Raw genomic sequence first — 23,429 nt, 5'->3', positions numbered from 1 at the left:
GGATGGAGAAATAGAGGTTCAGGAGTATCATTGGAGTATCAAGAGTGGGAGGGAGAAAGAAAGCACTATGGTAATATTAGGTCCATAGTAGTCTAATATTCAAGCCTATGGCCCTAGTATTGACATTCACCTTTATCTTTCATTTTCATCCTTTTACTTAGATTTTTAACATTACCATGAAATGACTCAGGATGTTTGAGAGTGGTTTTGACAACATTGGATTTTATATGGAGAAAGTAGAATTTTAAATCTCACTCAAAATCTAGCAGACTTATCAGTTTTTTTAGGATTTTAGGATGGGGGGGATTGCAATGTTTCCATTGGATTTTGTCATGTACTAGGGCATGGAACTTATATTTAATCGAGAGAACCAAGCACTCTATGTACCTTGATGTTAGTGACATTAGTTGTTGAACTCCACTATCATGACCCTAATAAAATGCACCCATAACACAAACAAAATATTGACTTGACATGCTACATTTTTTCTATCTTATGTTAATGCTTAGAGGGTGATATTAATGACAAAGATCCCAAGATAGGCAACAATTTTGATGATATGTCGGTATTTTTTTGTAGCACGAACTTTTTGGATTCTAGAGGCCATCGAGAGCCTATTTGTTGATGTATTTTCAATTTAGAGATGGATTACACTCGACGATATTTTGGTTATGTGCACCCTTACATGTTATATAAATAAGAACCTCTAATATGTGGACCTGTGGCTGATGAATATTATAACTACTAGATGAATGATGGTATATGGTGTATTCCATGTTTTTATGTCTTTTATCAATAATTAATCATTCTACATGCTTTTGTTGACATATATGGATCAAACTATATAAAAATATATATTATATAAAATTTTCTCCCAAAATCACTCCTAACCCAAGAAATTTTGAAAATATCACTCCCCGCTCCTACGTCCACTCCCACTCCCAAGTAGCCTTGCTCTAGAATAGAAATGCACCACATTACTAATACCACTATGATCTATGTCTAATGCATGTGTTAAGAGTTTTTACCTATTGATCGTCTAGTGATCCTCCCAATGATGGGGCAACAGATAAGACAACAAATATGGCACTATCGCCATTTCCTTCCATCAATGATGAACATATTGAAAAAAAATAATGTAGGAGATAGTGATAAAAAATATTGCTTGATAGAGGGCACATGTATGCTGTGGGAGACAGTGAAATAAACTATTGTTTGGAAGAGGGTGCATGCATGCCAAGGCACACATCAGTTAATTCCATTTTAGATGTTGTTTTAGATTTAGAAATTTCAATTTTGGATAGATTTTTTCTATTATCAGAGCTTTTCTTTTGTTATTTTTAGCATGCATGACTTTTTCTTACTAGAAAGGTGTAGATCCCTAGTCAATTAGAATACTTCTGCATGAGGAATTCCCATCTTAGGTAGTTGACATATATCTCAAGGAATGGATGCATGCTTGCATGCTCCAGTTCATGTTTTGATGGAGACACATGTACTTGGCACTCTTACCATGCAACTATGGTGCACTAGGTGACGAGGTTAGGGCTATGATTTGACAAATTAAAACCAAATAAGCTTATGCATCTATTCATATTCATTGTGCTTTCTCTCCTCTTCCTATTCTATAAGTGAGATGAAAGGTGTGCCATTGTGTTGGTTATCAAGGTTTTGTTTTGAATTGTTGTACTATATATTTTCTAGTATTCAATAGAAGATAGATGCAAATGAGTGTTCAAATCTATGTATTTTCCATTCAAATTTTTCATAGTATGTATTTATAAATCAACAAACTTATATCTGCCTTTTTTTATTGAAATTTTCAAGTTTTTAGCTACCTAGTATTTAGGTTATTCTTTCTAAGTGCATAATCTACTTACCATTGTTAATGAAAATAAAGGGATATAAATATAAAGGGCTATAAAAACTATTGATGAAAAAATGGATACCTATAATATCTAGTGAAAGTAGGTTTTTTTTTAATTGGGAAGGTGTATTGGGTTTGTAGGGGGTTAAATAAAGTGATTTTTAGAGGTGTTTTCTAATATGTAGTCAAATTAAGAGTATTTTTTAGTATGCCACAAATTCACGTGCTATGTCAGAGGTTAATTGAGGGAAGCCCCCATGTTACAAGCAAAATTTCTGATTTGATGGAGGATTGGGGCACCAAGTATCTTAACATTCCCAAGCGGTTGGTAAATAAAGATAGTATAGCAGCCAAGGTGGATAGAGCACAATTAAGGCTACATTCTTAGAATTACACCCATCTTGGTGAACATACAACCAACACCATAGTTTGCTATGTTCGACTACATAGTAGTTTTGAGTCCCAAGCACGAAAATATAGAATACCTTCCATGGGTTCAATTAGAGAAACAAGGAGTAAGGATGTCATCATGCAGGAGTTAAAAGAGTTCATTGAACAAATCATACGAGAAGTAAATCAAGAAGGCTTGGAGGTGACCAAGAATGTTGTTCTACAATATGCAATTGAGCCAGCCAAGATTCACATGAAGTTATCCATGTTGTGGAGTAGTATACAGTCAAACTCCAAATCTATATTATCATATGCATTGGAGGTAAAGATGTAGTACATTTCAGAGCTACCAATCAGAGTTAAAGTTATCATAACAGAGTTTAGAGCATGGAACTCCTACATCACAAATGAACTCCATTCTCAAGCCATTGATTTGTCTTTTCCTCCTACATGAGGAATTTTGTCTTATTATAGTTTTGTCTTCTGTAGTCACTATTTTGTATGTAATTTATCCTTTATGAATAAAAATTTTAATGTAAAAGAAGTCCAAGATACATGTGGAATATGAAGAGTCACATAGAATTCCATAGGTTGTAGAAGTCAAAGAGTCATGAGGAAGCTCAAAGGTCATTATCATTTGTTATAAATAAGCCCTCATAACTCAAACAAAGGGCTTGGACTTTTAGATATTTGGCCTTGGCTTCTCTAGTTGTGCATAAGGGAGAAGATTATTCTTTTGGAGAAGCAAGTGGTAGCTTCATGTTCCACTATTGGGGCTAGTGATTCATTAATGTAACAATGTACTTGGATATTTCATTAATTATCAGAATCTCTTGGAGCCAACACTCTTTCATGCATGTATCGTGAATGTTGTAAGACTATTCTTTAGATGTTTGTGGTATATGTTTATGTTATGCATACTAAATATAATGAACTACTTCATTGCTTTAGATATGAATCTTGTTGAATGAGTGTTGTTATGTGTTTACATGATCGTTGTTATCTTGTGAACTAATTTTCAGGTTAATGAATTATTCTTTTCTGCTTCCTCTCTCGTGACTCTCTACTATAGTACTAATACTTTTCTACCAGAGTCCCGTCTTTATTTCCCTTTCGTGGAAGCTCCCTTTACACTTTACACTTGGTGTCTCACAAATCTTACATACTTTCTACCCCAAAGTTATGTGTATGATCTCTTGTGTATGTTTTATAGCCAAGGCATTCCTTTAAAATCACTTGCAATGGTGGTTAGACCTTATATCTGGATGGGGCTCCTACACCAAATGGTGTGAGGTCTAATTGGGACTTCACATCAGGGAGACCCCCTGTATGTTTATGGTATCCAGCACCGTCAACAATTACCCAATAATAAATAACAATAAAAAAGGCCAAGAAAAGTACGATATTATTTAGTTTATATTAAATAGAGTTATATTAGCTAGTAATAAATAACAATTAAAAATATCAAGCACCAAGTTTAATAAAAACAATTTTATTATTGGACTTTAAATTTCTTACAAGTGGCCAAAAATCATTCATGGAAGCAATTACCAATATGTGCCTCGGAAGAGATAAGGTAAGAAAGTGATCACATAGCTTTGTTTCCACCTGGGCACGACATCGATGATAGTCTATCACATTTTTCTTTTCCAAACCATATATCATTCTCATGACAACTAATAGCCAAATTATGGTAACTTGTATGTATTAATAGTAGTAAATGCTAATAGTAATGATAAAAATGCAAAGCAAAAGATTTGAGAGAAATACTTTTATTTTTCCCATCACATTAATAAAGAGATTGTTTATATTATATTAGATTAAGTTTATATATGTGTGTGTGTGTGTGAGAGAGAGATTTTATTATTGAACCTTAAAATGCTTACAATTGGTTGAAAACTGCCAATTGAATTTGATCCTTGTACCAAATAAACATGGTTTAAATTTTAGAACTCATTTTGGGTGTGGATAGAGAAGAGATAAATAGCATTCAAATCCCTAACCAAATCCTCCTCTTTAGAATAAATAATAATTCATTGGAATTTTATGCCTTTAAATAGGCCACACTAGAGATGAATACCATGGGAAAAAATCATGTGCCGTGAGTCCCAAATCCACTAATGTTTACATGACATGACATAACTACATCTCTTCCATATTGGGATGGAGAGTGTCACTCGCAATAAGATGGATTAGTAAAAATATGAATTGTGTTGAAAGAAATTATATAATTATGTAGAAAAAAACATGTTTAAGAGAAAATTTAAGAAAATGTAATAAAAATAGTATAATTACATTGTTGTAGATGATAATTCAAAGTACTATATACATTAAGAGTTAAAAAGGAAACATTCATATATTGTTGGGGTATGCTTGGGAGTCCTTGAGATTTCTTTATCCATTTTTATGTCTTATTTTTAATATCTAACTTTTCTTGTACAAAGAAACCTTTATTTATTCTTCTTGATTTTATATTTATTTATGTTTTACTATGAAATAAAGGGGATTCATGAGCATATATTACTTATTCATTTTTCAAATCTTGTGCAGAACCTAAGTTACCTTGAAATTACATTTTGTAATCTACACATGTTTCCTTTCTACACATTCGACCTTTCCCCAGTAATCTTTAGTCACTTGACAATTGTTGTGCAGAGAACCTCACATCCCATCCCTTTGTACACATTTGTCCTCCACACAAGTCTTCCCTCCACACACCTTGCACCTATGCACATCGAACACTTTGCACCTCTACATAGTTTAGCCACTCAAGATGGGTTTCTCTCTACTGGATTCTATACAGTGGAATTTTTTAATATTGCATACATTGTGCATCGTTCAAGAATAATTCATGATGCATTAAATGAGTTATAATATATAAGGCAAAGGGTGGAAATTTGGCGCAATGTGGATCAATTATCGTATGTTTCCATGAAAGATGTGCCTCTTTAAATTAACTTCAAATAATGACTTTTGTATGGCCCAAAGAAGATGGTAAGTGATGAATAGATGTTAGAGTAAATGCCATTCATGAAATAAGATTTGAAATAGATAAGAGCTCTATAACATAGGACTAAAGGTGTCATGTATATCATAGTGAGTTGGAAGAATGATAAGTATGGAAACCAAAAGAAAGAAAGAACCATTTTATGGGGATATTGTCAAATCCCTTAGTTGTTAGGATAAACACATCTATTGGTAAAATGCATACTAGTGGTTTTTCAGCGTAAATCTAGAACAAAGGCTTAAGAACATGATTGGGATTACTAGTTCAGTGAATTTTGGTTGTGTCCCTATGGTTTTGATTTCAATGAGTTAGTTCCAGAGTGTGATCACTATTTTGGTTCAAAAAGCAAGACAATTCAAGTCACGGTGGAAGGGAAGAATATAGTCCTCCTTACACCTAAAGTTTTCAAAAGAATGTTGTGACTACAATATCATAATAAAAGCCCCAAGCTTCTCAACACTGACTCTTTTCTAGACTCTCAAGGTGGCAAGTTAAACATATTAAGGGATTTTATGACTCTAGAAACTGAAATTCCTACAAATATCTCATCCATCAATATATAATTATTACCAAAGCCATATCGAGACTTTTCTTGGTTATTCACATGATTAATGGGGTGATACTCAAACTCACATATTCCTAAGTCTATTTTATATGCTCTTTATTTTTTATTTAGGAAAAAATTCATGTTCGACTAAGTAATATCAAATCATATTTCCTTCCAACTAGCCAACTATTTGAAGACTTGGATGTTTTTCATGATTGCATACTTGATCCTCACTGTAGTTTATTGTAGTGTGTTTGAAGGGTTACCTTAAAAATTAATTTAATTGTTGAAACAAAACTAATTCAGTTATGATGTCCTGTTATGTGGAAGCACAAGGCACCTTTCTACTTTTTCCTTATTTAGGATGGTTTCCTTAAGGAATTCAGATATATAGTCATGGGAGAAGAACCAACTAGAATAACTCAAGAAATAGCGGATTTTCTTAAGGGGAAATAACTTTGTATATATGAGGAAAACCATATTTATATTAGGCTATATGGGTATGAAGGGATTCCTTTTCTCCTTCCCATGTTTTTTTTATAGGTATTTCATTGCTAAATTTTGTCAACACTATAGTCATAGTTTATCCTTTTTTACAACAGGAAAAAGTAGTTTATTTCCTTATATTTTATTCTATCTAATATGACCATAATAATTCCTCCCATCTAACTAAATTGTATGAAACACTTAATTCTTTTAATTTAAAGGAAGCAGATCGCCTCAGACCCACAAGGGATATTTTCTAAAAAATTAGCATATATGAGATATGGCAAATTATTCATAAAAAATGCAGATGGAATTGGTGATAATGACTCAAATACTCCTGAAAAGAGGTAAATTTGATATGAAATGATGACTTAGCCACTGAAATAAATACAAATACTCAACATTGATAAGCAAAAACAAGGTAGAGAGGGAAGAGTGCAACCAATGTACAAGCCTCTTCTATCCCCCATACATGTAATAATTCCTCTTCTGCACAAAAGAAATAAGAGTTGGGTATGAGTAAAGGAGAGAATAATGATTGATATGCTAGAGGAAATGATGGTGATGAACCTCCCTATATCGATATTGAAAAGGCTCATGCAGCCAACCAATCCAAAAGTAAGAAAAGTTCAAGTAAAAAAGAGTCACAAAATTCTTAGGGTAAAAGAGACATTAATGATATGGAAATTGATAGTGTTGTTATGCCTAATTGGGTAGTAGTAAGAATTTTCAAAAGTTAGAAAATAATAGAGGAGTTGGCTCAAGAGGATCTAATTATTTTTTAAGAACAATCTTTAACATTGAACATTGCTCAATATAATAAGGAAGAAAGATATCTACACATTAAAGAGGTACAAGTTAAAAATAAGAAATTAACTTAAAAATGGAGTTTAGAAGTTGATGTTTCAGGAGTCGGGCCTGCAAGATTCCTTAAATGACATATGACTAATGTAAATTCTCTCCTCATTTTGTCTCAAAGAAAGAGATGGAAAACGTCAGGTTGAAAAGAAAAATAAGTGAATTAGAGAACACCTTAAGTCATAAACGTTTTTCTACACTACTATTGGCTTAATTACACTAGACCAAACCTTGAAGAGTACACCTAGAAAATCAAGTAAAATAAAGTAATATAGTAAATCACTCAGTGGATTAAGATTGTGTTTTATGGAGAGAATTAATAAGCAATTAAACATCATTTTAGAAGATTTGTATATTAGTTTGGATTTGAGGAACCTTTGACAATAGATTTCTTCCTTTATATGATATTTACAAAATGATTTAGAACATGACCATCATTTTTGTGAAAAAGATTTAAATAATTTCATTACATATGTTTCAAGCTTAATGTTTAAGTGACTTTCGAATAAAGTAGCAATGGTTTCTCCAATCGAAGAATAAAACATGTTAAAGTGGGATGGTCTACCAAAATAGAAGTTTGCAAGACTCCATTGTGAGTTGTAAAAAAATTGATTATAAGAGAAGTAATGCTTTATTCAAAGGAACAAAAGTAATTTTGAAGTTCTTGAAGGACCTCAAATAATTCTAAGAGAAGTAATGTTTTATTCAAAGCAATCAAAGTAATGTTGAAGATATTGAAGGATCTCAAATAATAAGAGACTATGTTTTAATACCCAATGATCAATTAGAGATGGAGTTTAGTGTAATTAGAGATTCTTAGGCCAGTGATTTTGATAATCTCATTGATATTCCAGGAGGAAAAAATTGAATGGTGGTTGGTTACTTTCATAAACGATAATGAATACAACTTGGTGATACTTAAACAATTATGCTCAGAGTTCAAAGAAATAGAGGATGAAATATTTTCACTCGGGGTAAAACAAGATATTACAGTTCCACCCATGAAAGAGTATATTTAAGATTGGCTTAAATGATTTTTAACAAAAACTATTAATCTGGAATAACCACAAAAAGTTGTTACATGAAGAAAATTCAAATCCAATATATATGTTCAAGGACATGGAGCCAAAGTGAGAGAGATTATTCCATCCGCCATTCATCTACAAATTTTATGAGTGTATTTTATTTTGAAGCAATTTCCCTTCTTTCATCCCGCTCTTTGATCATCCAACTTTATTAAGTGTATGGTTCATTTGTAAAGTAAATCCCTAACTACATTTATTTTTTCTTCTTGGTTATTATTACTACTTTATTTGGTCCACATGAGTCATATCCCAATCTTTTTAGGATGAATGCATTTCATTTCCTTTTTTAAGTATTAGGAACATTGTGTTGTGTGATAGGCACACAATTTATTTGAACTTGAACTTTCAAGTTATAATAATTTTTACTCTCATAGAGAGTCATTCCAAGTTTTCATAATATTTATGGTTTCAAGACTTTTTATAAAGAATGATATCTTGCTTGTGTTTCTCCTATCCATCTTATGAATTTAAATGAATATTCACTTAATTATATTTGAAATTGTAAGCCACCGATCTTATTTCTTCTTGTTTATGAATATTGCTTCAAACTTGTTTTCCTCATGCTATGAATGGATGGAATGAGTTTAGTTATTTAATTTTTGTGAGGTTACCATATTTCAGTTATATTCTACTTATTACTTTTTATTTTAAACCATCTAGTCCACTCATAAGTGTAGATTGTTGAATGCTATATTTTTTATGTGAGCATGTACATTTTGAATATGAGTGATAAAGAGGAGTGACACTTCTATAAAAATGTTGAGGGAATTTTAAATATTCCCTAGGAGGTTGACTCTTCTCATTAACGAAAAAATAAATCAACAAGATCATAACTAAACATTCATGATTAGGATTTTAACACACCACTCTTTTGAACACCCTCCATATATGGAATTTAGGAATCCCAAACCATGGGTTTAACACCCCACTTTGTTGAGCATCCTCCACAAATGGAATCTAGGAAGTTCCCTTTATGGTGTCCCATGATGATATGTATAATTCAAAGCTAGGAACGTTTTACTTGTGCCTCGAAAAATGTTTCTAATATCTCAATTTGTAGTTAAATTGATTAATTAAAATAAGGTTCTTTAATATAATATGATTTAGAGTGAAAGAAAAAAAAAAATAAGAGTGTGGCTTTCATTCATGTTAGATTTTAATTTTTCATCTTGGTAGCATCACAATTCAATTCCATATTCTTAAGATGTCTTTCATCATAAAATCCCCCTACATGTATATCACTAGGAAAAGTATGTTATATAAATATTATGAGGTTCTTGGTTCAAACCCAGACTTACCTATGTCCATGTTAGGGGAAAACATGGTGCCCCTAGTGGTTATAGGGGTAGTGGATGGAATCGACCCCATGTCACATGAGTACGAGACTACCTTAGTTATTGATTCCATTAATCACAAAAAGAAAAAAGAAAAAGAATGATGTCCTTAATCATAAGACTTGGATAAATCTTGAATATGTTCTAAATACTTAGCTTAAAGAGTAACTACATGCAAATTAGGTTAAGTGGAAATAGTTTGTTAAATGCATAGTGGAAAAAGAATCTAATTTGGATTGCGAGGGCCAACCATTATATTGTAATATTATCTTTAGATTCTCCTTATATGAGTGAAAAAATCCTACTTAATACTAAACACTAGATTTGTAGATTTTTACTTGTAAATTCAACAACTTATGTGGTATGCTAAAACGTAAGACAAGAATATACTCTACTCATCAGTGAAAACACAAATTAATCGATGAAAACAATAAGCAGATATTGAAGAATATCAACAGCACAAAACACAATATTTTTTTGGGGAAATCAACTATTCAAAACGCAAACTATCTATATTGCATTAACTAGAAGATATGAGAAGAAAATACAATTCTTGTTCAACCCAAACAATTCCTGCACATGTACAATCTATCTCTCTACCTCACAAACCATCTCAAGCCAACACTTAGCCAATTTTGTTGCCTGCCAAGCCCCTACTTCCTTACGCAATTCCTGAGAGAATTAGCCCATATTTAATTGGGAAAATCCCTCACCACAACTGCACAATCCATCATAGGCCTTCTACTAATTGCATGCACCATTTGTACAAATCAAAAAATTATACAACTGATAGTACACTATCCATGAACTCTAATCTCAACTATTTCTTCCTTTGAACTAACATGTATGAATTATTTATGAGTGAATCTTCAGTTAACTAGTGGAGCAGTGAAGTTGCACTGAAGTTTCTCCCCACTACTAAACCTCTTATTTGTTCCTCCAATTGTTTTAACTAGTTTAACGGACTATAACTCAGTTAGACTGATTTAATTAATTACAACTAAAAAGAACTCAACCTGGGCACCTAAAATTTGGATAGATAGATTTCCAACTCGAATTTACTGAGCCAACTAAGTCAAATTAACTTAGTTAACTGCTACAAGCTGTTATGATTATAGAATTACATTTTAATTCCCAATTTAATTCAAGGATGAAATAAATTAGAATTTTTCTTGCTGCTACTTTTAACATTTATTGTTGCAATTTTCAACACTCCCTCTCAACAAGAAATGATTTCAACTCTATCCTGATCTGGCACCTTTGGAATGTTCTGCATGCAACACTTCTCTCTAGTGTTGTTGCTACTGCAACTTCTAAAACTAAAAAAGCATCCAAACTGAATCAATATGATGCATTTGTCACCAGAGTCTATGATTTCTACTAGCTACTACACTGTCTACTGAAAACTCTGCACTTCTGCTGACTCTACACTATGCCATCTACACCACTGCCAACTTTGCTCTGTGCTCCCAAATATATGATTGTTACTAGTCTTTGCCTCTGTCACTTTGACATTTGACTGCATCAACTTCCACTGATCCATCCTACTACTGTGTACTATGGGCTCTTGTAGCAAGGTAATGATCCATGAGATGAAACGTCTTAATGGACTCTGCCCAAATTTCTGCACTCTTGTGACTATTACTTCACATTGCCCCACCTCTCACTTGGAGGTATGGCTGCCTGTGCTCCCTCTGCCCACTTGGCTTGAAATTCCTCCCTATTGGAGGTCTCTGCTCAAGTGGATGCCTCCACTCGGTCTCCTCTCTGCTTCTCCAATTGTGGTTGCTCCATAACTTACTAAGGCTACTTCTGAGGCTGCTTCTAAGGTTGCATGTTGACAGGTAATTTATGCTCCCTCCCAACTACCAAGTCTCTAACCTTTGCCTTGCTTCTCAAGGCTTTGCATGCATCTTGTACCTCAAGAGCATGTAGGTTTTTGACTCACACAATGATTTGTTTCATCTATCCTATGGAGATTTGTCTAATTAAAACCTTCCCTTTGCTAAATATCACATCATCTAGGCACCCTAGAAACTCATATCCACGATGTAATTGTCCCGTCATCACAAAAATTTATGAAAAAGAGCTGATTTTAAATCAGCAATATCTCCCTCATCCGACCTCTGATTCAGTTGATTTGTTTTTTGAATTTGGGTATTTTTTCACAAGGAATCTAGATCTTCTATTTGTTTTTAAAAATTTTGCACAAAAAAATTCAGATCTACTCTGCAAACTCATCGCCCAAAAAATTCCTGCTCTGATACCATGTAGATTTTTACTTGTAAATTCAACAAATTATGTGATATGCTAAAATATAAGACAATAATATACTTTACTCATCATCGAAAACAAAAATTTATTGATGAAAAAAATAAGCAGAAAAGGAAGAATATCAATCGCACATAACACAATATTTTTCTGGGGAAAACAACTTCTCAAAACCCTGACTATCTATATTGCATTAACGAGAAGATCTAAGAATAAAATACAATGCTTTTTCAACCCGAACAATTCCTACACAAGTATAATCTATCTCTCTACTTCACAAACCATCTTAAGCCAACACTTAGCCAATTCTACTGCCTGCCAAGCCCCTACTTCCCTGCTCAATTCCTAAGAGAATTAGCCCATTTTTAATTGGGAAAATTCCTCACCACAACTGCATTATCCAGCATAGGCCTTCTACTGATTTCATGCACCATCTGTACAACTCGGAAAATTATAAACTGATAATACACTGTCCCTGAACTCTAATCTCAACTGGGTCTTCCTATGAACTAACATGCATGAGCTATTTATGAGTGAATCTTCAGTTAACTGGTGGAGCACTAAAGCTGCACTGAAGCGGCTCCCCACTACTAGATCTCCTACTAGTTCCTCCAACTATTTGAACTAGTTTAACTGACTATAACTTAGTTAGACTGAGTTAATTAATTACAACTCAAAAGTACTCAACCCGAGCCCCTATAATTTAGAAATCACTCTACATGACTCTAGATAGACTTCCAACTCGAAATTACTGAGCCAACTAAATCAAGTTAACTTAGTTAACTGCTACAAGCTACTATGAGAATAGAATTACAATTTAATTCCCAATTTAATTCAAGGATAAATTAAATTAGATTTTTCGTGATGCTATTTTTAACATTTCTTGTTGCAATTTTCAACAAGATTGTACCATTTCAACAAAGAAATTAATGAATAATAATATTTTGTTGAAATTAACTCCATTACAAAAAGATATTTGGATCTTATCACAAGGTTTACCTTAGAAAAAGAGTAATCTTGAAGATAAGACATTTAAAATTAGAACCAAGAAATTAGAAGGTAAACGAAAACGTCACAAGGCTATAATTTTCATTCAGTTTGATCATCCCATAACACTCAAGAAACCTCATTGCTTTGTAGCGGTAGCATAACCTTACTAATTGGGCATGACCATTAACCACTTGTATCACCCAAAGTATACTTAACCAACATGTCCCAATTGAACCCAAATCATGCACCTTATATTGTGTAGAATATCAAGTGCTTGTTTTCACCATAGGTGTTGCATCTCCCTTGCTAATCAAAACATAGGTGATACTCAACCATCATTTCCATTCAGTTAGTTTCACTGGAATAACCACTTTCCCTATTTATGACCGTGTCACTATCCACCTAATAATAACACTTGATATTCCTAAAAGGTCATGCCCTTGGGAGAGACAAGAGTTCACATACATTCAACCCACTCATCGGCATTGTTTCCTTAGCCCAAATAACACATGTCCACCACAACACTACATTGCATCATCCTTTATAAAATCATTTTATTGCAATTCCTCATTAATCACCCATCCCTACATGCATGGACATCCTTTGGTATCCCAGCTAATGCTTAATTACTACATCTTCTTAACTATCTCGTGGCATGCCATTGTGAGTGATTACTAAGGTTATCAAAACATACAAACTTGTCATGCACATTTAACCAAGTTTGTTCACCTCACCATCTATCATGTCGCTACCAATGGAACCTCAAGTAGGATAGGGATTTGACCTCTTGCTACAATCCCTTATAGAAATCATGGTTGATTCGATCCATCCAACCTAAAAAGACATTCAAACTAGATAATTGGTAGAAATATGGTAACAACTATACTCTAAGTCTTAATGCTAAAAAGGTAGAACATGTTATGTGGATTACATTCTAAGTGTAAGATGGTGGGTGTTTCTTCTACCTAATTGACATTCATTTCTAAACTCATTTTAACCTTATAAGGTGTTAATATTATAGGAAGTCCCTTTAATATATTTCTCTACAAAACTTGTTAGAAAACATCCATTTGTCATCAAATTCTTGTTTCCCAATGCTTCTTTATCCATGTATCCACCTTTATATTGAGGGCTTATATAAAAACCTACATCAAAGAAATTCAAGTCATAAAGGTTCAAGGAATTGTCCTCTAGATGCTCTAATGCAACAATGTTGATAAGTAGTCTTTATATGTCCTCTATATATTTAATTGAAGGATGTAAAGTAAGTATGAAACCATCCATTGAAGATTATAGAGCTGGAAAGTTGAGGATAAGGAACTTCAAAAGAGCTTGTCATATCAATTGTTTCATCTTAATGAAAAAATATTAGCCTATCAAAACTATAGAACTATGAATCCCACTCCAAATATTTTTCCACAAATAACCTTATGTTCCCTATGCTAATATCTCGTTAAAGGAAATGGATAAAATGTCATTCATGGATAAAAATCCTGTAATAAATACATTCTTTTTTCACTTTCTTAACCATGTAATGTTATTATCAACACCAAATGGAGAGAATTTTAGGTTGAATATGTAAATGGAATTATAAATGTCATTTGAGAGGAAAACATTTCTAGTCATGGAGGACTTAAGCATCAAAATCAACATGAGAAATAACAACTATAACAACGAGACAACATGAATTTAGTAGTATTATTTAGTGGGGGAAATGTAATGTCACCTAATCCCTAAGGTTACCATTAGAGGAATGGGGTAATTATATATTTTTTTGTTAATTCCAAGTTAATGGTTCCATGCGCGCGCACACACACACACACACACGCACACTATATATATATATATGTATATATATATATATATATATATATATATATATATATATATATATATATATATATATATATATATATATATATATATATATATAGATATAGATATTTGTTATGCCCACCAAAATCCAACAACTTCCACTCTCCACATTAGCCTGCACCTTCTGGGTGGGTCCTACTAGACACGTCACCCTCCTCACTCTCCCTTGGCACTTTCAATTATCCTCGCACCTTATATCTTATGGTAACACTTTATTCCATCGGGAACATAGTGTCGAGTTGATCTCCTTGTGGGTCCTCCCTCCACCAATAAGAGCTCTATTGGGCTTGTGTTTATGGCAATGTAGCTGGCCCATGTCACCCCGTTCGATCCCTTCTAGTGCACTACCAAAAGTGCCCCTTTTACTTCCTATTAGGTTTCACTTACCGGGCTTACGTGGGTTATGGGGCCATATGGACTCTTCCCCATTGGTTTTCCATAGATAACTCCCTGTTGCCACTACAACCACTCCCAAGTCATCCCGCTCACCTCCATCCCAGCACTTTACAATTAACTCCTGCTTAAATATTCCAAGGTGAACTTCATCGAGTTGAATTGGCAAGTGGGATGATCTCTACCCAATAACAATATGGAAATAGTGCGGGCTCGACCATGTAAACTCCTTGCATCAACCTGCCAGGATCTACCCACTGTTTTCACTTTGCACCTTGTCTTCATGCTTCCGGGATAGGCATTCGGGCCTATGTGGTTGTGGGCCTCCCATTCCAGCTAATAACAATCCTACCTGGCACATGTCGTAGTGCCACATCATCCCATTTATTTTCATCTGACTTTTATTTGCTCACGCCCTTAGAAATGTTATAGGGTAATACCTTTGAGTTATATCTCTAGGCCATGTAAAAAAAATTGTGACCAATCACATTAGAGGAGAATCGAGTTACGCCAATGGGAAGAGTCCACAACTAGGGTTCTTATCAGCGAAAGGATAAGGTTACCCAATCCTTTCTTATAAGTTCAGGGCTCGATCCCTCTGCATTGTGATAGGTTTTCTCTCGCTCTCTTCCACGACTCGATTAATAGATATTGACCCTGCCTTATGCTGTGAATTAGAAGGGGATCTTCATGATCTCCCTAAGGACAAGATTTGTTGTTGCACATACCTCCTCGAGTCAGCCTTATTTACCATGAATTTGTCTTAGAGGTTCGGCAGACCTCCGGATCAATGTCAAGGCTTTACGTCAATGCAATGGTTTCCTAAGGCGTTCCATGGTGCTACCCCTCTTGAGCTTGGACGAATCCTGTAGGTTTTAACCCTATACAGAAATTTACTGCATACGAATTCTTAAACAAAGAAAATAAACAATGCGAGAGCATAACCCATAAAACACATATGCACAGAGATTTTTTCCCTGGATCCCAAAACCGGGACTACCAGCTTGATTTTTCATTATGTTCCTTTCAATGTTACAATATATATTTATACATGCCGAAGCATCCAATACCATGGACCGAAAAACCATCGCGTCCAATACCATGTGCGAAAATCATGCACAAAACCATAGGTAGGTTCGCCCAACCTAATATAAGGTCCAAAAAAAATTTTCCCGGGGCGCTGCCCTAGACCCCGTAGAGGGGGGCTACCCGCCCCACTCAAACCCCCCGGACAGGGGGGGGCTACCCGCCCCACTCAAACCCCCCGGACAGGGGGGGCTGCCGCCCCCCCTGTGATCCCCCTGCTACGCAATCGGCGCAACGAAGGGGGGCTACCGCCCCCCTCTAACCCCCCGTTTAACTATGTAGGTTAGTCGTGGAAAGAATATAACACAACCCAACAAATCCAAGTCCAAGGGTTTCTTGCACTGCCTACATTCCCTGTTCTTGGATAGGGAATCCCGCACATAAAAGCATAAGCAGTCTAGTGTCTATTACCTAGCATGAACTTGGTGTGAGCTCCTTAAAGGTCTCCACCTCACCCGCCACATGCTGAAAATGCAAGAATCCATGTCGATCTTGTATGAACCTCCATGGTGCTATACAAAGCCTTCTGGTGCCTCACTAGTGGCACTAGGACACCGACGAAAGACTTCTAGCCTACTCATAATGCAAGGTTGAAGGCCATTTAGATAAATACAATAGGGTCATCTGCCCCGAAGGGAAGCAACCCTCAATGCTCATGCAATGCTTGTTGCATGACAAAGTAGCTTGTAACTTAAGAAAATAAATGACTGTAAGCGAATGCAAACCTTGTCAGGCTAACAATATTCAATGTAAACTTTTAATATTGATAAAAGGTCCCTAAGCCCACTGTTTCAAGTTTTATTCCAAGCTCTTATGGCTTTTGTTGCAGCCTGCAACATGGCCTTATGTTCCTCTATTATTCATTTATGTGATGTTCTCATTACAATTAAGAATTTCATTTGGCTTAAGGTTCAGTTCAACGTTATAGCTTGGTTCTTATTATCATATGGTTTATTACACATTTTGGGCATCTCTTGTTCTATGATAAACACCTGCAAGTTATTCGCGCAACATCTTATTTCCAATTCAGAATCTCTTACTTTCTTTGTTTATTTAACAGTATCATTCATTCCAGAGAAACAACACACACACACATATATTCAACATGTCGATCAATATCAAATTTGCATAAAATGAATCCACATATGCATACATGAACAACACAAATATAGTTCTAGAATCTAGAACTACCACAATTAAGAATGCATCATGGTTCATCAACAAATAAACAATTACGAGTAGATACTTAAATTTAAACTTGTAGGGAAACTGGGTGTGGGAAAAAGACTCTCCACCAAGCTGTAGATAGTTTCAGCCACACTTACTTCCAGTTGTCACCATTGAGGCAAATTCTAGAGTCTAAGGGAGATTCTTGCTTAAGGGACTTGAATACCCACTACCGACTAAAAAAGGGACTCCAAAGGAACTCCTTCCTCAATTCCACCAACTGAATTCCACTTCTTTTGTCAACACAGGGAGTCCAGAGGTACTCTACCTCACCCTCAAGTGTACACACAATGATTCACCCCCTCAAAGGGGGTCCAAAATCCACTGTAACAATAATGCAGTAACCACAAATATTCAATCAAGTCTTCATTTGATGTTTTTTTAGGATGTCCTCTTCCCAAGTTCTTATAGGGCTCTAGGGTCTACTATCTCAACCCACAGCCTCCAGGGGACCCAAGTTGTTACAAGGCTCCAAAGATTCCATCCCAACCCATAGCCTCCAGGGACCCAAGTTGTTACAAGGATCTAAAAACCCTTGTCTCAACCCACAGCCTCCATGGACCCAAGTTATTATAGGGCTCCAGGGATCGTATCTCAACCCAAATCCTCCAAGGACCCCAAGTTGTTATAGGGCTCTAGAGACTATAAACTCAACTCACAACCTCCAAGGAACTAGAGAACAAATCCCCTTCTATTTTATTCTCTTCTCTTCTCTTTAGAGTTGTCTGTTGATTTGCTCTCACTGGATGCTCGAAATATTCTCTTCCTTCTTTGTCTACCTCCTTCCTACCTGCGAATGCTTCTAGCCTTCCCTCTAATGAATCATCCTACTATCTTTTCCTTGTTTTTCATTTGCTACTATGTCCTTGCTTACCTATAATGTGTTGTCTCTCTGTTGGATTGTTTGTCCTCTTTTATCATTGTTGTTTCTCAAGCAACATGGGTCTGCATATTTTCTCTTACAATCAACTTAATTTCAAGAACCATTCTCTTAAATTCCTTCATTGTCCATTTTTAATGGCCATCCTGCAATTCAGGTTTCTTGCATAAGAAATTATAACATCCCAAGCAAGCAATTCTCCTCCCCAACTCTAGAATTTGTGTCCCTTTGACTAAACCCCTCTTTTTCTAATTTCACATATAGAAAAATATTTGCAATGAATTTTATGAGAGGGACATGGGTGGGATTGTCCCATTCCCATCCCCCTTGAGGGAACAATGCCCTCGGTGTTCATCTACCCATATGTAACACTGGAAAAAAAACACAACACATACTATTTCATGGAGCTTTATATACACATATCTATAGAGTATTTACAATCATGTACACACTTTCTTTAGCCGGTAAACAAGAATGTATAATTAACTTTAATTTCCTCGTCCATTTCCCATGTGGCCTCCTCTAGCCCAAAGTGCTTCCACTGCACCTTGACTTGCTCTATGGCTCGATTTTGGAGCATGAGACTCCTTCAGTCTAGAATGCACATTGGCTCTAGTTGGAACTCTCCCTCTGGTTCCACCTATAGCACAAACCAATCAATCACATGATTAGAATCCTATACATACCTTTTAAGTAAAGAAACATGGAAAACATCATGAACTCTAATTGATGGAGGTAAATCCAGCCTATATGCCATTGGTCCAATCCTCTCAAGGATTTCAAATGGCTCACAATACAATGGTTCCAACTTGGCACATGTCTCAATCCTTAGGGAACTCTTCTCGGGTTTAATACTCGGATAAACATGTTCCCCAACTTGGAACTTTATGTGCACCCTATGTTGGTATGCATAGCTCTTCTACCTAATATGTACTACTTTCAAATTATACTTTATGGTCTGAACTTGTTGCTCCATGTCTTTGAGCATATCAGGTCCTACATGGACCCTTTTAACTGGATCACTCCAGCTAATAGGAGTGTTGCAACTCTTGCCATACAATTCCTCAAACAAACTCATCTTTATGGATTCTTGGTATCCATTGTTGTATGAAAATTCCATAAGTGCAAGATATTCTTCCCACTTCTTGGGTTGATGCATTACATACATTCTTAACATGTCCTTAAGAATTGTGTTAATCCTCTTTTTTTTTCCCATCTGTTTGGGGATGATAGGTTGTACTAAATGTCAATTTTGTTCCCATTCCTACAAATAGTTCCTTCCAAAACCTGGAAGTCAACCTAACATATATGTCTGACACAATTTTCTTGGGAATTCCATGTAGCGTCACAATCTTCTTTATGAAAATTTGTGCAATGTCACTAGTAGAATTAATGGATTTGATTGCTACAAAATGAGATACCTTTCTCAACTTATCCACCACTACCATGATTACATCATGCTACTTGGATGTTTTAAGCAATCCTATAATAAAATCCATAGAAATTACCTCCCACTTCCATTCCATAATGGGGATAGGATACAACAATCTTGTTCAATTCTTACACTCAGCCTTTACTTATTGGCATTCCATGCATCTTGCCATGAAATCATCCACTTCCTTCTTCAAATTCGACCAGTAGTAGTTCTTTTTAATGGCTGTAAGGGTCTTTTGATACCCTGAGTGGCTTGAATAAGGCTTAACATGGAACTCTTTCATTATCAACCTTTTCATTTCATCACTGTTAGGCACATAAATTTTTCCTTTGAACTTGATTAGGTCATCCTCAATGAGGTGATATTCTTCATCCTCACCACTTTGCAACAAATTTGTTTTCACTTGCTGATATTTTTCATCTTGCAATCCAACACTTTTGACTTTTTCTATCAGATCTGACGTATAAGAACTTATAGTTGCCAAGTGATTTACTTGGATACTTCTACCCAAAGCATCAACAACCTTGTTCTCTTTACCTTTAATATACTTAATTTCAACTTCAAATTTTTCGAGTGTGGCCAACCATCTTGCTTGCCCAACATTTAGCTTTGGTTTCCCAAAAAAATATTTGAGCCCACTATGGTCTGCATAAGTGTAAATTTCCTACTAAGGAGGTAATGCGTCCACATATTTAAGGCATGAATTCTAGACTCATAGAACACAACTTTTCCTTCTTGCATCAAAACTCCACCAAGTCCCTCTTTGCAGGTATCTGTACACACCACGAAATCCTTTTGAGGATCTGAAATTCCTAGAATTCGTTCATTAGTGAGAAATTGTTTTAACTGCTCAAAGCTTTTTGCACATTGTGCAGTCCACTCAAATATTTTTCCTTTTCTTTGCAAGGTTGTAATGGGATGGCCTATCTTGGAGAAATTCCGGATAAATATCCTGTAATATCCTGTCAGTCCCATGAATGATCTAATTTCATCCACATTCTTTGGAGTTGGCCACTCCATTATGGCTTTGATCTTTTTAGGATCAATTGAGATTCCTTCCTTGGAGATGATATGCCCCAAATAATGTATCTGTGACTAGAAGAAGTCACACTTTCTAAGCTTTGCATAGAGCTTGTTCTCTCTCAATAGTTGTAACACTGCAGCCAAATGTTTCTCATGCTCTTCTTTAGTCTTTGAATATACCAATATTTCATCAACAATTATAATGACAAACTTTTCCAAATAAGGACGTAACACACTATTCATTAGACACATGAACATGGCAGGGACATTGGTAAGCCCAAAGGGTACCACTATGAACTCATAGTGCCCATATATTGTCCTAAAAGTGGTTTTATAAATGTATTCCTTCTTGATTCATACTTGATGATAGCCTCACCTCAAGTCGATCTTGGAGAAAACTGATGCTCCCCTCAATTGATCAAAGAGAATAGTAATCCTTGGTAATGGTCACCTATTCTTGATGGTCACCTTATTCAGTTGCCTATAATCAATGTATAATCTGATTGTTCCATATTTCTTCTTTACTAACAATATTGGTGCTCCCCATGGGGACACACTAGGCCTTATGTAACCTTTTTCAAGCATTTCCTTCAACTGCAATTTCAGCTCAACCAATTTTGGGGTGCTCATCCTATATGGAGCCTTGGATGTTGGTGTTGCTCCAGGTATCAACTCAATAGAGAAATATATCTCTCTGTGAGGAGGTAATCTAGGAACCTCTAATGAAAATATATACATGTACTGCTACAAAACATGGTACTTTTGTGGCAATTTAGTTTCATAATCTTTTATTTCTTTGTCAGTTTCCTCATTTTGTGGAAAATTTTACTACAAATGGCGTGCATCCTTTTTTGTTGTTGTGTTTGGCTTGCATAGTTGTGATTAACCTCATTGAAATGGAATTTTTCCGACCCTGCAACTCTCTTTTGTTCCTTTCTCATCCAAGCATTCAATTACTTTTTCATAGAAATCTACCTTGGTCCGGTGTAAGTACAACTAGTCCATGCCCAATAATATGTCATACTCACCCAATGGAAACACATTCAAGTGGGATTTTGTGGGCATGCCACTGAGCTCAAATGCACAATACTTTACCCAATGGTTGATTTTTCTTTTTTTCCCAGTTTCCAACTGGACCAACCAAGGTTCTTCATGCAAATCATTGTTGGAAATAATACTGAGAGGGGGGCTGAATCAGTATTATCAAATTCTTTTGAATATATCTTCCTGATTTATACTTTAATTTATTCTTCAGATATTGATCATTAATTTGTATGTCAGTACCATATAATAATGAGCATGAACAAGAAAAACAGATAGTCACACCAAGGAACTCCAGATATAAGGTGGAAACCCAATGTGGGTGAAAACCACCTGCTGCAATATGTCTCTATCTTCTTTCAATTAGAAACTTCTTTACAATGATTTTGTACTGGTGCAATTCTTTACCAGTATGCAGGCTGCAACCTACAGAGAGCTACAACTCTCTCTCGTTTTCCAGTCTCTCCTGGAAGGGAGCTACAACCCCCTTTTCTCTTCGACTTCTTTAAGGACCACGTTTCATTAATTTTCAGACTGGATCCAAGAAGATCAAATAATCATCAAGTACATGCAAATCACCCAATCTTCTTATACAATCAACCAATGAATCACCCAACTTCTCAGGATGTTGTAAACAGAAAAGTAATCCTAGAAATCTAAACCCAGAACTCTGCAGCAATAGATAAAAGACAGCCAATAAATGTTTCAAGATAGGTACACAACTTCACCGATATAAACCTGTGAATATCTGCAGTCTTTCTATGCCTGAACTGCACAGATCCGCACTGTATCCTTCTGCTGCTCTGCGTACCACCGCGCTTTCTCCTCCTGCTGAACTGCGTACCTCAGCTTAGATACGCACTGCATTGTCTGTCTGACCGCGTACCTCCGCACTGTTCCTTCTGCGCCTCTGTGTATCTCCGCACCTTGCTTTCTACTGTGTTACGCACCTCGCACTGCGCCTTCTGTTGCGCTACGTACCCCCGCACTGCGTCTTCTCCTGCACTACGTACCCCCGCACTTACGCCGTGGATTGCCTGCAAACCTTTGATTAGGGCCAAATTAACAGTCCTCCAATGTGCCACAGTCAGTCAGATCCACAGACCTGATCATGCGCTCGAGAGATCACGACTTATCAATAGATTCGCCTTAAATTTTCTCCTTGATTTAGATCTAGCTTTTAAAGCCAATCACCCAAACATTCAAATCTTAAGATATTCAAATTTCACAAGTGACTAGCCAAGTGATCTCCTTCCCCTTTTTATAGTCAAACCCTTATCCACATCGTGGTACAAAACCATCAAAAACCAATACAAGGGATCCAAACTGGGGTTCAATAAATTAGATCCTATACCACGGGCCAAAACCATAGGATCGTAACAGACGGGCTAAATACCAAGGGCCAAACATAGGATACCCCACGTGAGCGCGCGTTTCTGCATTGGAGTGAGTGAACTGGGGGACCGCACCGTATGAACAGTGAACATGTGGGTATGTCCGCACTCCCTGGACGGCAAACCTGCGGGTCCGCACCTTTTGAACGATGCACCTGCGAACCTCTTATTTTCCATCATTTTAAGAGCCTAAATAGAGATTTGCCACTTAAGTGAGTTGCCATCAAGTACAACACCTGT

This window comes from Pinus tabuliformis, chromosome 3_1 (assembly GCF_031772625.1).
Source record: "Pinus tabuliformis cultivar Carrire ecotype Pingquan chromosome 3_1, CPIR1, whole genome shotgun sequence".
Classification (NCBI taxonomy): domain Eukaryota; kingdom Viridiplantae; phylum Streptophyta; class Pinopsida; order Pinales; family Pinaceae; genus Pinus; species Pinus tabuliformis.
Note: the sequence above shows the minus strand (reverse complement) of the source record.